The 13,328-nt window shown below is 39.4% G+C and overlaps 1 protein-coding gene across 2 annotated transcripts in view; it reads right to left on the reverse strand.

The window, feature by feature from the left end:
• PPP3CA (protein phosphatase 3 catalytic subunit alpha) overlaps positions 1 to 13,328 on the reverse strand; it is a 197,372-nt gene that overhangs the window by 112,461 nt on the left and 71,583 nt on the right. The gene's annotated exons all lie outside the window — the stretch shown is intronic.

Here is a 13,328-nt window from a genome sequence, read left to right on the forward strand (position 1 = left end):
CTGTTTTAAATTAGTTAATGCTTTGAATAGTACTTCTAAGGTAAGAGGTGGGCTGTTGAAGACCAAAACCTCATATTGCTTTTCATAGCTACTGCAGTTAAACCTGATGCTCAAAAACTGAGGTTCTATGTTTTGTGACTCTTTCAGATATATCCACAGCAATTCTCAGTTCTTCAAAAGCAAGACAGCTATACACGAGCTATAAACAACACAGAAAAGAACAACCACTGTCAGAAAAAGGAAGGTGAAGGAGAACTCAGCAGTTCTGACATAACACATTCCAAAATGCCAGAAGGCCAGCTAATGATCCTGCATTTCCTGCATCAAGGAAGGAAGAGAGGGACAAGTTGTTACTTGCCCCCAATTAGTTTGGCTGGAAGAAGCATACACTGTTAGCTTGCTTTCCTTTGCAAGACAACTGCCTCTGCTCTTCCACAAAGGTAGCATGGTATAAAAACCTATGCAGTATATTATTGCCTTGAGGTCACTACCATATATACATGCAAGCTAAAAGGAGATTTACACATTTATAAAGATAGAGGAAAACTGACAAGCCAGCAAGCGAGAGCTACAAAATGTTACCTACTGATTCTGAGAAAAATATAGCACAAAGTGAAGCCTTGTAAGAGCTCTGCAGGCAGATTTCTAACAAACATGTACCCATGGCTAATTAAAGAAAAAATATACTGCTCCAATAGCAGATGATTAATGATTAATTAGTGAAAACATGAGTGACTGAATAGAGCACAAATTGCATCTTCCATTATGAGAATATTAATTTTGTATGTACACATACACAGAGCTTCCACTGTGGAAGAACAATGCAAGACATAGTCACGTTCATGTGGAAGTCACTTAAACATCTTTCTTTACCGGTATCACCCACAAATGCCTGGATCAATCAAAATCCTTTTATAATATAACAAACTTTTAATTTCCATCACTTTACTTACAGCGACGTTACCACCCTCAGGTATCCATCAGCTTCTCCATACCTGCTTTCTTTTCCCATTGTGTTATAAACCCATGCCTTTGGTGCTTGATCAAGTAGCTCTTTCTCTCCCAGTGGTTTTGCTTTTATCAGAAATAAAACTGAGAGCCTTATCAAACAGCAGCTGTGCACACAGCATGTACAACAGGGAAAGCTTGGACTCGGGAGAGGAGCCCACCAGGCAGAGGCAGGAGGAGTAAAGAGTTATATGTTGAACTGCCAGCACTGAGTTCCTCACCGTGGCACAGGCTCAGGATGGTTTTTTGTAAAAAGGGATGGGAATCTGTTTTAAGCAAGGTAATTAAAAAAAGAGAGGCAAGAAAATTTGTGTGGATGTACCAAGTACATTTTTAGGAAGTTGAGTGATCCCACTACAAAACTACCACAAGAGAAAGCCATGCACGATTATCTATATCCTGTAAAACTTAAAAACTGGACTGGTCTCCACCTCTGTTTCTATTTATTTATTTGTATTAGCATTAAAAAAACCCAACCAACTAATGACTCATCATGTGAAATACTGCTGTGGTGGTTTGATAATAAAACAGGGACCATAAGAAAAACCAAAGAAACAGTTTTTAACCCTTTACCTCAGCCTGTCAGTAACATCCTCCTGAGATCTGAAAACACATGAAAATACTCTTTAATCACTTCCTCTTTGCTTTTTTTTTTTCCCCCTGTGTTTTCAGGTCTCCTGAGCGTGTTCCAACAAATAGAGACAAAGATCAACTCGCTATTTTACTGTTCTTACAGGCTTCTGCAAAACCCATTTTACCAATAACACAGCCACTGCAAAGGTCAGACACATCGTTACTGTTTCTCTCAAATATTAAGCAGCCTCTCTAGAACAAATAAATAAACCATAAAGAGCTGTGCTTAATTAGAGTGGACCATGTGTGCACACATAAATAAAATACTAGCATGCGGCAAAGCAAGCTTTATTTTGTTTATGTATTATTCATTTAAAAATGAAATTGTAGACTAAATTAATACTCTCAGAGGAAGCTGTCCATAAGAAGAACTATCTTTCATCAATATTAAAGTTCCTTTCAAATTATCTCCCTCTGTAATGCTTGTTCTGTAATTTCATATAAGTTATGCTGTATGTCTGTATGTAACCATGTTTACAGCACACCATGCTTTTATTAAAAATAAATGCTTTCCTCTCCATTCATAGGGAACACACACCAATAACCATCATCATCTCAACAACCTAATGCATTGCAGTTGTTTGACAGCAATTTGCAATTCTGCATTTTGATAAACATTACTGCTGTGGCTAGAGCACACATTATTAAGTCGATTGATGCCTACTCTGTGCAAATGCAAAAAATGTCAGGTCACTCTGCGGCTTTATTTTTTCACATCCATTCATTCATAATCTTCAGGTTCAGGATATACAATTTTTTTCCTCATCTCAGAAACTCCAACAAAATTGTATTGTCAAAAGCCAGGAACATTTTAATAGATAACTAGCATTTTTTGCAGGCTGACATTGAAAATCTACCCCTACTTTACAATGTGGTTCAACACATAGCATATTCTCAGGCATTCCCGTTGAACAATAACAACATCAGCATTAGGGCACTGACTATGAAATCTGAGTTCTGCACATCCATACCATACATGCTGGTCCAGTATATAAAGCAGCAGCCAAAGATCATCTTTTTGACCTAACAGCAATAGTTCAACACTATATAACTTCAATTCCTGTACAGCCTACAAATTTCTCGCTTACAGGGTTATGGTGAACCAAAAGGGAAGGAACAAGGAATTTTCTTCTATTTTCAAGAACACTACTTACTTCAGGTGACAGATAAGAACAAGAGGATTAGTCACTGCCATCCACAGCTGCTGAGAGGAACAGAGCGAAACCTCCCTGACAGTTCAAGGCTCACCAAAGCAGCAGGAGAGGGAAAGAGCACTGCCAAGCCCGCTCAGCCACATAGGACGTGGTGTTCTCACATGAAAAACACCCCTCTCTGCAAACCTCCTCACGTGGCCATGAACGGTCCTTTCATCTCCATGCACAAGTTATCTGGCAACAGATTCACCATTCAAACACATTGGCTTACTGATATCTTTTTTTAACCTACACATTTTTTCTTAGCAGGTATTTTTAGGAGTAGCACACAAAAGGATGAGTTATTTAGAAAACAAAATTTCTTTTCAACACAATGATTTGTACTATTGCATTCATGACATGCACATTCTTAATAGTTTTCAGTCCATTTGAATTTTAGACAGAAAAATATGTCTCTACCTGGCAAAAAAAATAAACATCCAATTATTTATATGACAGCATAAAATTTAAACCAAAATTTTCTCAGTGGAAGTAGAAATGGAACTCATGTTCTGATATTTTCTGACAAAAACGTAACAGGTTTCATATTACGTTAGCTAATATCATTGAAGTAGGCACATGCCTACATGAAGCCTGCCTGGAAGCTACTCCTGACTCAATATCACTGCAATTAGCAAACTCTTCTAAGAAAAAAAAAAAAAAATCAATCAAGCTTTCACCTGTCATTTAAAGATATGATTTGACGACTCTGTTTTACCAAATCTGCTCACCGGATGGTGAAAGTGTCAGAAACTAAAATCTGGAAAATAAGTCTACAATATAAAATAATAAGAAACTATAAGGATTCCTACAGAAATTTAGCATTCGTTTTTCCCCTTGGCCAAGAAGTTCCTGAAATGTAATCAGAAGTGCTCACAGCTGTATTTGTTTGAAGACATAATTAAATTGATGTCACTCAAGAACAAAGAATGTTGCTTTACTGAAAGCTGAGGGTTCCACTGGGCAAGCTAGTTAATACTGCAGAAACACTCCACCAAAAAGAAGGTGCTCTTGCATGAAGTCACTTTAGAGTAGCAGCACCTAAAAACTAAATGATGAGCAGAGAAGAGGGTCATTCCTCAACAAACCTGCATATAGTAAATTTGGAGAGAAAACAGAACAATTCCTTTGACAGATATCTCAGCTGGCAGCATGGAAAACAGGCCACTTGAGAAGAGGGAATAACACCTATGACCCAGGAATAACCATTATCAATAGACTTGGCAGTCAGTTATGGTAAAAGTGGTCAAAGAGCAGTTGAGGGCAGTAAAACCCACCACAACAGAGCTCCTTAATTGCTGTTGAAGCTGTTAACCAGTTCTAGTCCCTGGTTTCATCACCGGAAAGTTCTATAGGTTGGCAAGGAAACTGCTTCACAGAAGACTGAGATGAGCCTTGGTAGCATAAAGTATTGATGTATGAAGGCTCAAAACAAAAAATATTAAAAAGAAAATAAGAAAAGAACCTTCATCAAATATCGCAGCTCTGATGACTATATGCAGTCTCTTCTGACATTTCAATCACAGCAGGAGAACACAACGGCAAAGACCGAATAGTCTCAAGGGAGCTCACCTAACTTTGAACACAAGCTGTGCTAGGAAGGTATTTGTAAAAGGAAGGGCTATGTCAACTGTACAGTGTTCCCAGCATATTGCCAAGTTGTTTCCAGATGCTAAGGCACTTGATGTAGCTGTCTGATCTTTGCCCCTTCACTTCTCACACGAAAAGCCCCACCCTAAGAGATGCAAGCAGTCCTTATGCAGCCTAACTGTCATACCTAAGGGAAGCCTATTCTTTACACAAAACACTTTTGAATTATTCAAGCCTCAAACTTGCAAAGGAAAGATTAAGTCTCGCTCCCCTGCAGCGCCTGGCCACTTCACAGGAGAAGGCTGCACCTGACCAGCTGCGAAGCCGAGACCAAACATCGTGCCAGGAGCTATTTCATTACCTCTCAACAACACGCATGCATTTTTGACAGGGTGATCTTTCTGAACTCCCTTCACCATTTGAATGGGCATACAGGGATCCTGTTGCAAACAGATGAATGGCACAGCAGAGAGGAAGGGCACCAAAAGTCACCATTAACTTGGAATCACAGAACGGGGCTGAAATCCTGTGATTTCTGTCAAACTACCCAGCTGAGGTGTGGTGGGTTGACCCTGGCTGGATGCCAGGTGTCCACCAAAGCTGTTCTATCACTCCCCTCCTCAGCTGGACAGAGGAGAGAAAATGTAATGAGAGGTTCGTGGGTTGAGATAAGGACAGGGAGAGGTCAGTCACAGGTGAAAGACTCAGCTTGGGGAAATTAGTTTAATTTACTAGCAATTAGAGCAAAGTAATGACAAAATAAAGACCTAATCTTAAAAACACCCTTCCCTTACCCCTCACTTTTTCCTAGACTTAACTTCAGTCCTGAATCCTTTACCTCCATCCCCTCAGAGGTGCAGGGGGATGGGAATGTGGGTCCATCACACCTTGTCTCTGTTACTTCTTGCTCTTCAGGAGGAGGACTCCTCACACTCTTCCCCTGCTCTAGCGAGACAGTCCTCCAAGCACTCCAGTGTGAGTCCTTCCCACAGGCTCCGGTTCTCCACAAACTGCTCCAGTGTGGATCCTTTTCACATGGGCCATCTTTCAAGAACAGACTGCTCCAGCATGAGCCCCCCACGTGGTCACAGGTCCCGCCAGCAAGCCTGTTCCAGTGCGGGCTTCCCCAGGGGTCACAGCCTTTGGGCATCCACCTGCGCTGGCATGGGGTCCTCTGTGGGCTGCCAGGGAATCTCTGCTCTGGTGCCTAGGGCACCTTCTCTGCCTCCTTCACTGATCTCTGTCTGCACAGTTGCTTCTCTCACATATTCTCAATCTCCTTCCAGCTGAAATTGCACAGGTTTCTAACCCCCATCCCTTTCTCAAACACACTATCCAGAGGCGCTACCACCATCACTGACTGGCTTAGACAGCAGCAGGTCCATCTGCAAGCCGGCTGGCATTGGCTCTGTCAGACATGGGGGGAAACTTCTACCAGCTTCCTATAGAAGCCACCTCTGTAGCCACCCTCGCCACCCAAACCTTGCATATAGACACAATACGTGTGGTTAAGTGAGTATTTTGGTGTCCTCAAATCTGAATTTCTAACAGCGTCTTTCCAACAAAGTTGTCCTGTTCTCAGAGAACTAAAGGTCACAGTACTACCCCCATCCACCACTTCAGGAATTGCTATCGGCTTCTCATTGCATTACCGACTTTCTCCAAAATATACAGTACTTAATGATAAGAGGATATAGCAATACTCTTCTTCAACTCTTTTAAAGGACATAACCAATTTCCTCAAAAAGTCAGGTCAAATTCTACCAGAAAAGAACAACCATAAGTAGCTATGCCACCTTAAGTCCACACATACACACAAAAATCCATTCAAAACCCACCACCACCACTACAAACACACAAGATTTCCTAGGTGGGATGATTTTTGTCTGTTGAATGGACATGGATGCATTCCAACCACTCTGAACAATTTTAAAACAAAAATAAAATTTTTATAATTCATTTTATAAATTAACCTTGGAGTACCAAAATCAGCCAAATCTAACTCTAATCTTCAATCAATATCAAACAATCAGCAATAAAACCGTTCATTTCTAAAAAAAAAAAAAAAAAAAGAAAAAACGACAAAAAACTTTTACAGAAGAACATTTATAGACAACACATCAGAGCATACCCTGAGAACCTAGGAAGAGGTACAAGTTGGAAAGGGGAAAGGAAGGAGGTACACTTTGAAAGAGCTGCAAAAAAAGAGAAGCCTCATAATTCAAAGAAATGGCTCTGTTTGAAATATCCAATTGTAGAATATGTGGTTATTTACTAATAGCATTCCCAGAGTATCTTTTGGCCAATTACTGGATCAAGCAAACAAATCCCACCGGTCTTACAGAGCACAAAGCAACATGCATGCTCATAAGATACTACAAAAATATATACTTTTCTTGTATTCAAGTTCATATACAAGTATCTTTGACATTTATTATCCCCTCCTGTCCATGGTTTATGGATAAATAAACAACTACAAAATAAAAGAGAGAGGAAAAATTCAGTTTAACAAGAAACATTTCCAGTTCGGACTAACACATACAGTTAAAACTGGAAAATGTGATCATAGCTTCCTGGCCTCATCAGCAAAGTTTGTTTTTCTACTTTTTGTGTTACACCCAAGTTTTTCCATAGGCCTCCAACTGCATACTGTTGAGCTTTGTTTTTATTAGCTTTTGGAATAGAGAACAATAATTATCCAGAGTTTAAATTCCTTTATAGGAACAATTCATTTGGAGAAAACAAAGTCAGAGGGGAAAAAAACGCTTTAACAATGGAAAATACCAAAAGTCTTCCAAGACTTAGATAAGGAATCAGGCAAACTCCTCCATCCCCCAAATACGTGAAGGATGGATAATTTCTTTTCTAGAGTAAGATTTCACTATTGTTCCTAATTGGAAGCAATTAGGAAGTGATTACATGAGAAATTATTTCAATCTGCTGGGAAGAAAAGAAATCTATTCTAGGACCTGAATAACCTTGAGGTATCAATACAGATTTATGGCACCATTTTCTCCTGACTTTCTGGTTGAACCTAATTCAGTCAGTTGACTCTACTAAAATTCAGTCTCTTATCTAGCAATGTGGGTAAAGGGGCACTGCAGACAAGTCCTCACATAGACACTGATGTCTTAGTTAAGACCTTTTGAGAACAGCATGGTACCATTACCAAGTTTGGTCAGGACTAACCTCAGCCTTGAGGTCTACCTCAAAGTCTCCAGTGACATGCGAAAGGGCAGAAAGGTAAACATCCTTTCTTTTCCTAAGCTTCTCCATCAGGACAAGGTTTAAGTAAAATGAAGGTTTGGCTGCCAAAAATTGATCATGATGCACAGTCTGGCATTAGTCACACAAATTTTTTAAAACCAGTCCCAGAAGGAGAGATGAGGAAGTGCAGGTAAAGCAACCATCATCTGCAGATGTTCTGTTTTCTAACACTGCTACAGTGTTATATTAAAGAAGTCCCTCTGCTTAAATGTCAGCCTGCAGTAGTTGCTTCTTGGAACAAGAAACACCAGCTCACCTCTTGCTGCTACAAGAAAGTCAAGAAACTACTAGGTAGAGAAAATGGAAATTCCTGCTAGTGTTACAGAGTAATCCTTTTAACAAAAAAAATCTGACATTTCAATGGGTACCCTGGCCAAAGAGCCTGAAGCCTACAGGGCAAAGAAAGGGGATAGAGATGCTAATAGAGCTTGGTACTTTACTGCCATCATCTTCCAGGCTCTGAGCTGCCAACATTGACCAAAGGATTTGGAAGTAGCATCTCTGAATGCTGTAAGTTTTAGTTTTATTTTATTTTATTTTCAAAGCAAAGCTTGTGGCTTGGGTGAGGGGGGAGGCAGAAATCACCCAATGAACAAAAACCTCAAACACCTTTCCTAAGCCAATAAATATTAGGATGCGAATAACGTTTTGAAACATCAATGTATGAATTATTCCATACAAACTAAATCAAAATTTCATGCTGATATGTAAATGTTAATCTGGTTTAATTATTTTGGACATAAGACATACAGAAAGCAGCAGATTTACACCAGCACTTCATAAATCAGTCAGACAAGGCCAAAGCTGTAAAAATTAAAGAGTAAAGCCTTACAAATACAAATATGCGAATGGAATAAGTGCAGCAGAAGCCAAATTAACCTTGAAAAGTAGTTCAAAACAGCAGTTGATGCAGTTTTTTTTGGTTGAGTGTGTGTTTGTTTTTCTCCTTTGCCTGTTTTAGTAGCATTTTCACCTCTGACAGACTTTTTAAATCAGTATGCTTCTGCACAAGTAAATCTATACTGACTCATATTGGTTTAAGCTGTACGAGAAACTGGTCAAGCTCAATACGTAGTAGTGTGAAAAACAATTTCAGAACTATACTAAAACTGAAAACTGAATTCTGCTTGTCCAGCTATAATCAATACAAAGGAAACAGAGGACAGGCATAAAAAATGCATGTGATCATGTAAGAAAACTGATTTGCACCAGGTTACACCTATTAATGATCCAACAACAGTCCTTTCTTGGTTAGGGGTCAGGTCATATGCCTGCAAAAACAGCAACATAAAAAGGTATTGGGCATTTTATATATATTTTTTTCCCCTCTGCAGTTTAACAGCTAGATACGAACTGTCTTCACAGCATAGTTTTCTAGATTAGGATTTAGGGACATAAATAAGACATTACACAGAGCCATATTAAAAAAAACAAAACAAATCCAATGCAGTCTTTACTAAATACCCAAACACAGTTTAAATGACCGGCTTCTTCTAGAACTGAATCAACTCAGTACACGTTCAACAAAATTTGTTTAGTCTTGTCTGATATCAGAGATACTGCTTGCCAGTTCAAACCAATACTTTAGTTCAAACTAGAACATTTAATAGGGAAATGCAGTCCTTCATTTTCAGAAGGGCATAAGCAGAAGGCAAGGGGTACGTAAGTCCTCCACAGGCCCTCTCATTGATGGTGCCCTTCAATCCCAATGAAAAAGAATTGAAAATTTTCCAGTACATTGCATGAACCGATTCCCAACAACTTGTTCTCCTTCCAACATGCTCAAAGAACTAATTTTCTTGTGATGTTATTACAGTTTGCACAGATCAATGCTAAAGATTACGGACCACACTCACCACCTTGCTCCGCCACTGTCATGCCATTAAACAAATGTTTCTAATCTAGCATTAATGGATCAGACTGTGAGCTCTGAAACAGGGTACAGCCTGCTTTCAATGTCTAAATAGGACTTACCAAACCCAGTGACACTGGCATTAATCTGAAGTAATGTTGATGTGCATCAGTCCTGGAATTTTTGTTTGGTTTTCATGGCTTGCCTCTACTGGCGCTTACACCATGAAGCATCCGCATGGAAATTCTGGGTTACGCTTATCTCCAAAGCATGATTATTTCTATCAACTAACCTGGATTGCTGTACAAAATTGTTTTTATTTTGAGGTTTTGTTGATTAGATAATTACGTACTTTAATAAGCTTTTTCTTTTTTTAACTGTTGTTCTGGGGTTTATCTGGGTGTATGTGGCAGCAATAGAGTTTCAAAGCCCTCAGTATAAGCTTTCATTCCTGTTTTTTGAAGTCTATATAATCCAAATCCTCCTTTTATTTACTAAAGATGCTTTTATATTTTTTGTAAACCATATCTTCCCTCAAATCTCAACTGCTGTATAATAAACGTGTTGGATAAAAATAAATGCGTCTAAACTTATCATTTTGTTGATACTCTCTGAAACATCCTGTTCTTAAGCAGAACATTGGAGTTTAAAAAAGCAGTTTTATGAGGCTATGAGAGAATCAGACACACGAGTTTTATTCCCAGGTCTGTCATGTGCAAACAATTTAATCTGCACTTGCTGATGACTACACCCACAGAGAGACCTCAGTACTGGCACTCTGTTCTGTCATCCACTGACATATGTTGGGCATAGTGGCTCTGTGAAGGATTCCTATATGGAGACCAACATGGCACAGCAAGACTTCCAGTACCCTTTCCAAACACGCCAATGAATCAGTACAGTTGCCAGAAAGAAACCAAGAAGAAAGGTGAAAGAATGCCCTTTTGGCCACACCTCAGGACTCAAATCCATTGGTGCAGAACGGGTCACTATTATTTCAAACCAAGATCAAAAGAAACTTCCACCAACCAGAGCTCTCTTCACTCAGAGATTGTTGTGGCTGAGAGACTTTCACTCAATAACATCTCCTCTTCTCTTGGTGAACGCCTCAGCTATATCCCGTTCCAAGGTAAGGTTTGGAGGTTCTCTGCCTGACCCTGACCAAGCCTAAATCACTTTCCACAGGTGACTCAAAGGCCCTGGATCAGACAAGAGGAAACACAATACTACAACCTAAACAGGTGTAGGCAGCAGGCAACAGAGGAACCAACCCCACATCTTCTACTTCCAGATTTGATACTTGGTGGATGATGCAGGGCTGGGGTAGGAGGAGAATAGCTTCATCTGTTCAAGGGTCAGGAATTTTGGCAGTAGCATCTCTCTCCTGCATACACAAATTTTCTCTGGTCCTAAGGAGTTTGAATTTTTTTTTTTTCTTTTTCTGCTCAGCACGAAGTTTTTAAAAGAAGCTGAGGAAATTGCCTTTTCCTCTAGGAAGATGTAATAGAGCGCTAGTGCATATTCTCAAGAGGTAAGAAATTTTACTTCTCCTTGAGATGAAGATTTTTGATTAGCTTAGGATGGAGATCTGGCTGCAGGATAAAGAGGGAGGAGTGGGCGGGAATGGAGTTATTGCTGCAGTGTGGCAGGACTGCAGTGTGCATACACTTATAAAAGTTATTATTAATGGTCAATGTTAGAACAAATGTAAAATTATTATGTTTTCCACATAAGGAACAGTAAAAAACAAGACTGGTGTCCTGGTTTCAGCTGGGATAGAGTTTATTTTCTTCTCAGTAGTTGCTGTGTTTTGGATTTAGTATGAGAGAAGGTTGATAATACGATTGTGCTTTTAGTTGTAAAGAAATCAAAGACTTTTTCAGTTTCCCAGGCTCTGCTAATGAGCAGGTGTACAATAAGCTGGGAGGGAGTATAGCCAGGCAGCTGACCCAAGCTGGCCAAAGGGAAATCGATATATCATGCTCAATATATAAATAGGAAGTTGGCTAGGGATCAGGGTTCACTGCTCAGGGATCACTGCCTTGGAACAGATTGGGTATCAGTCTCTGCAAGTGGTGAGCAATTGAATTTTGCATTACTTTTTTATATATTATTATGATTATCATTCTCTTCTGTTTGCTAGTCTGTTAAACTGTATCTATCTCAACCCATGAATTACCTTTTCTTTGCCCGATTCTCCTCCACTTCTCACTGGCTGGGAAAGGGTGTGAAAGAGCAACTGGGTGGCCCTAGTTGCTGGTTAGGGTTAAACCATGAGAAGCGGCAAATAGGACTCAAGTGTTCTAGCAAAAGTTTGAAGTTGTGCAAGACTTCTACTAATATATGAAAGTAAATGCCACTAGCCAGCGGAGAAGCCACAGATGCTATGTGTCACAGAAATATGAAAACAGATCCATACACTAATGGGTTGTAAATGATAAAACTAGCCTACACATTTCCACAGGTTCTTAATCTATCAAGACCATTTGTTCACTATATTACCAAGAGATGAGCTTATCTGTAAGGGTTATCAAAATTATTTTACTAAATGACCTTAGCAAGGAACAGGAATCAATCTGAAATATCACTGTATTGACATTACTGATCTAACTTGTATAGCAGGCCTACTACTTTATAACCATAATGAAGCAAAGCAGCAAAAGGCAAAGCAGGAACTAAGGAAGCATCCATAATCACAACCAAGCACCATGAAGCCATCCAACATATACAATCCATGAACATGCTGGTTGATTTTTCTCCCACAGAAAGCATTGTGTTGTTCTGTTAGATGCATTATTTCATTTCTGTGTGTAATCTAATGGAAAACAATTCTGACTTAAGTGGAACATGGTTGTTCCTATGTGGAACATGTTAACTGTTTGTATTCAAATATCAATATCACTGCTACTAGTAAATGAAAAGAAGCACCTTTCCAAGACTGCACAGTTGATTCTCACTCTGAATAATGGATTTGCATTAAGCATATAATAAAGACCTACAGATAAAAGGCATAATTCACAACTCAAACAAGAGGGCAAAAGCCAGAGAGCTCAATGGTTCTTGCCTCATGCAGATCTCCCTATTGCTGCAAGACAGGCAGCAGGAAGGTCAAAGAAGCTTGAAGGGAAAGAAAAAAGTTTGTTCGCGGCCTGAACAAACAGGCAAAACCCACCTCCTAAAACAGATCTGTAGATCTCTAACTATGTACAGAAGACTTTCCTCTTTAATCCAATTCTTTTACATTTATATGTATTCATGCAGTTTTAACAAAGTAAAATGAAGCAATAATGAACAAAATTATACCTCGTGCTTTTGATTTCTCCTACACAAAACAATCTCCAAGACCTCTGGTATACAGCTGGCCTCTAAAGTCAAATGGAGTAAAAATACCAACATAAAACTTGGAAATTCCCAAGGCATCCAAAATCTAGAAATATTTAGGTTTTGGAACTATCCCTTCTTTCACTGGTAAAGGTAAACTTCCAATGTACCACATATTAGAAATCCTTGGCATGGTCTTACTGTGTTGACCTGTGATTTGATAATACAGGTGCAGCAAAATCTCTGAGGCAACACCATATGTTGACTTATGCCCTGATGTCACCCCAACTAGGCTCAATGAAAACATCACAGAAGGAGCCAAATATTTGCTACATCTTGAACAGATTGAGGCTTTAAGCAACCTGATCTAGTGGAAGGTATCTCTGCCTATGGCAGAGGCGTGGAACTAGATGATCTTTAAAGACCTCTCCAAAACAAACAATTCTATGATTCTATGTTTGTGT

Source organism: Cuculus canorus, chromosome 4 (assembly GCF_017976375.1).
Source record: "Cuculus canorus isolate bCucCan1 chromosome 4, bCucCan1.pri, whole genome shotgun sequence".
Taxonomy (NCBI): Eukaryota; Metazoa; Chordata; class Aves; order Cuculiformes; family Cuculidae; genus Cuculus; species Cuculus canorus.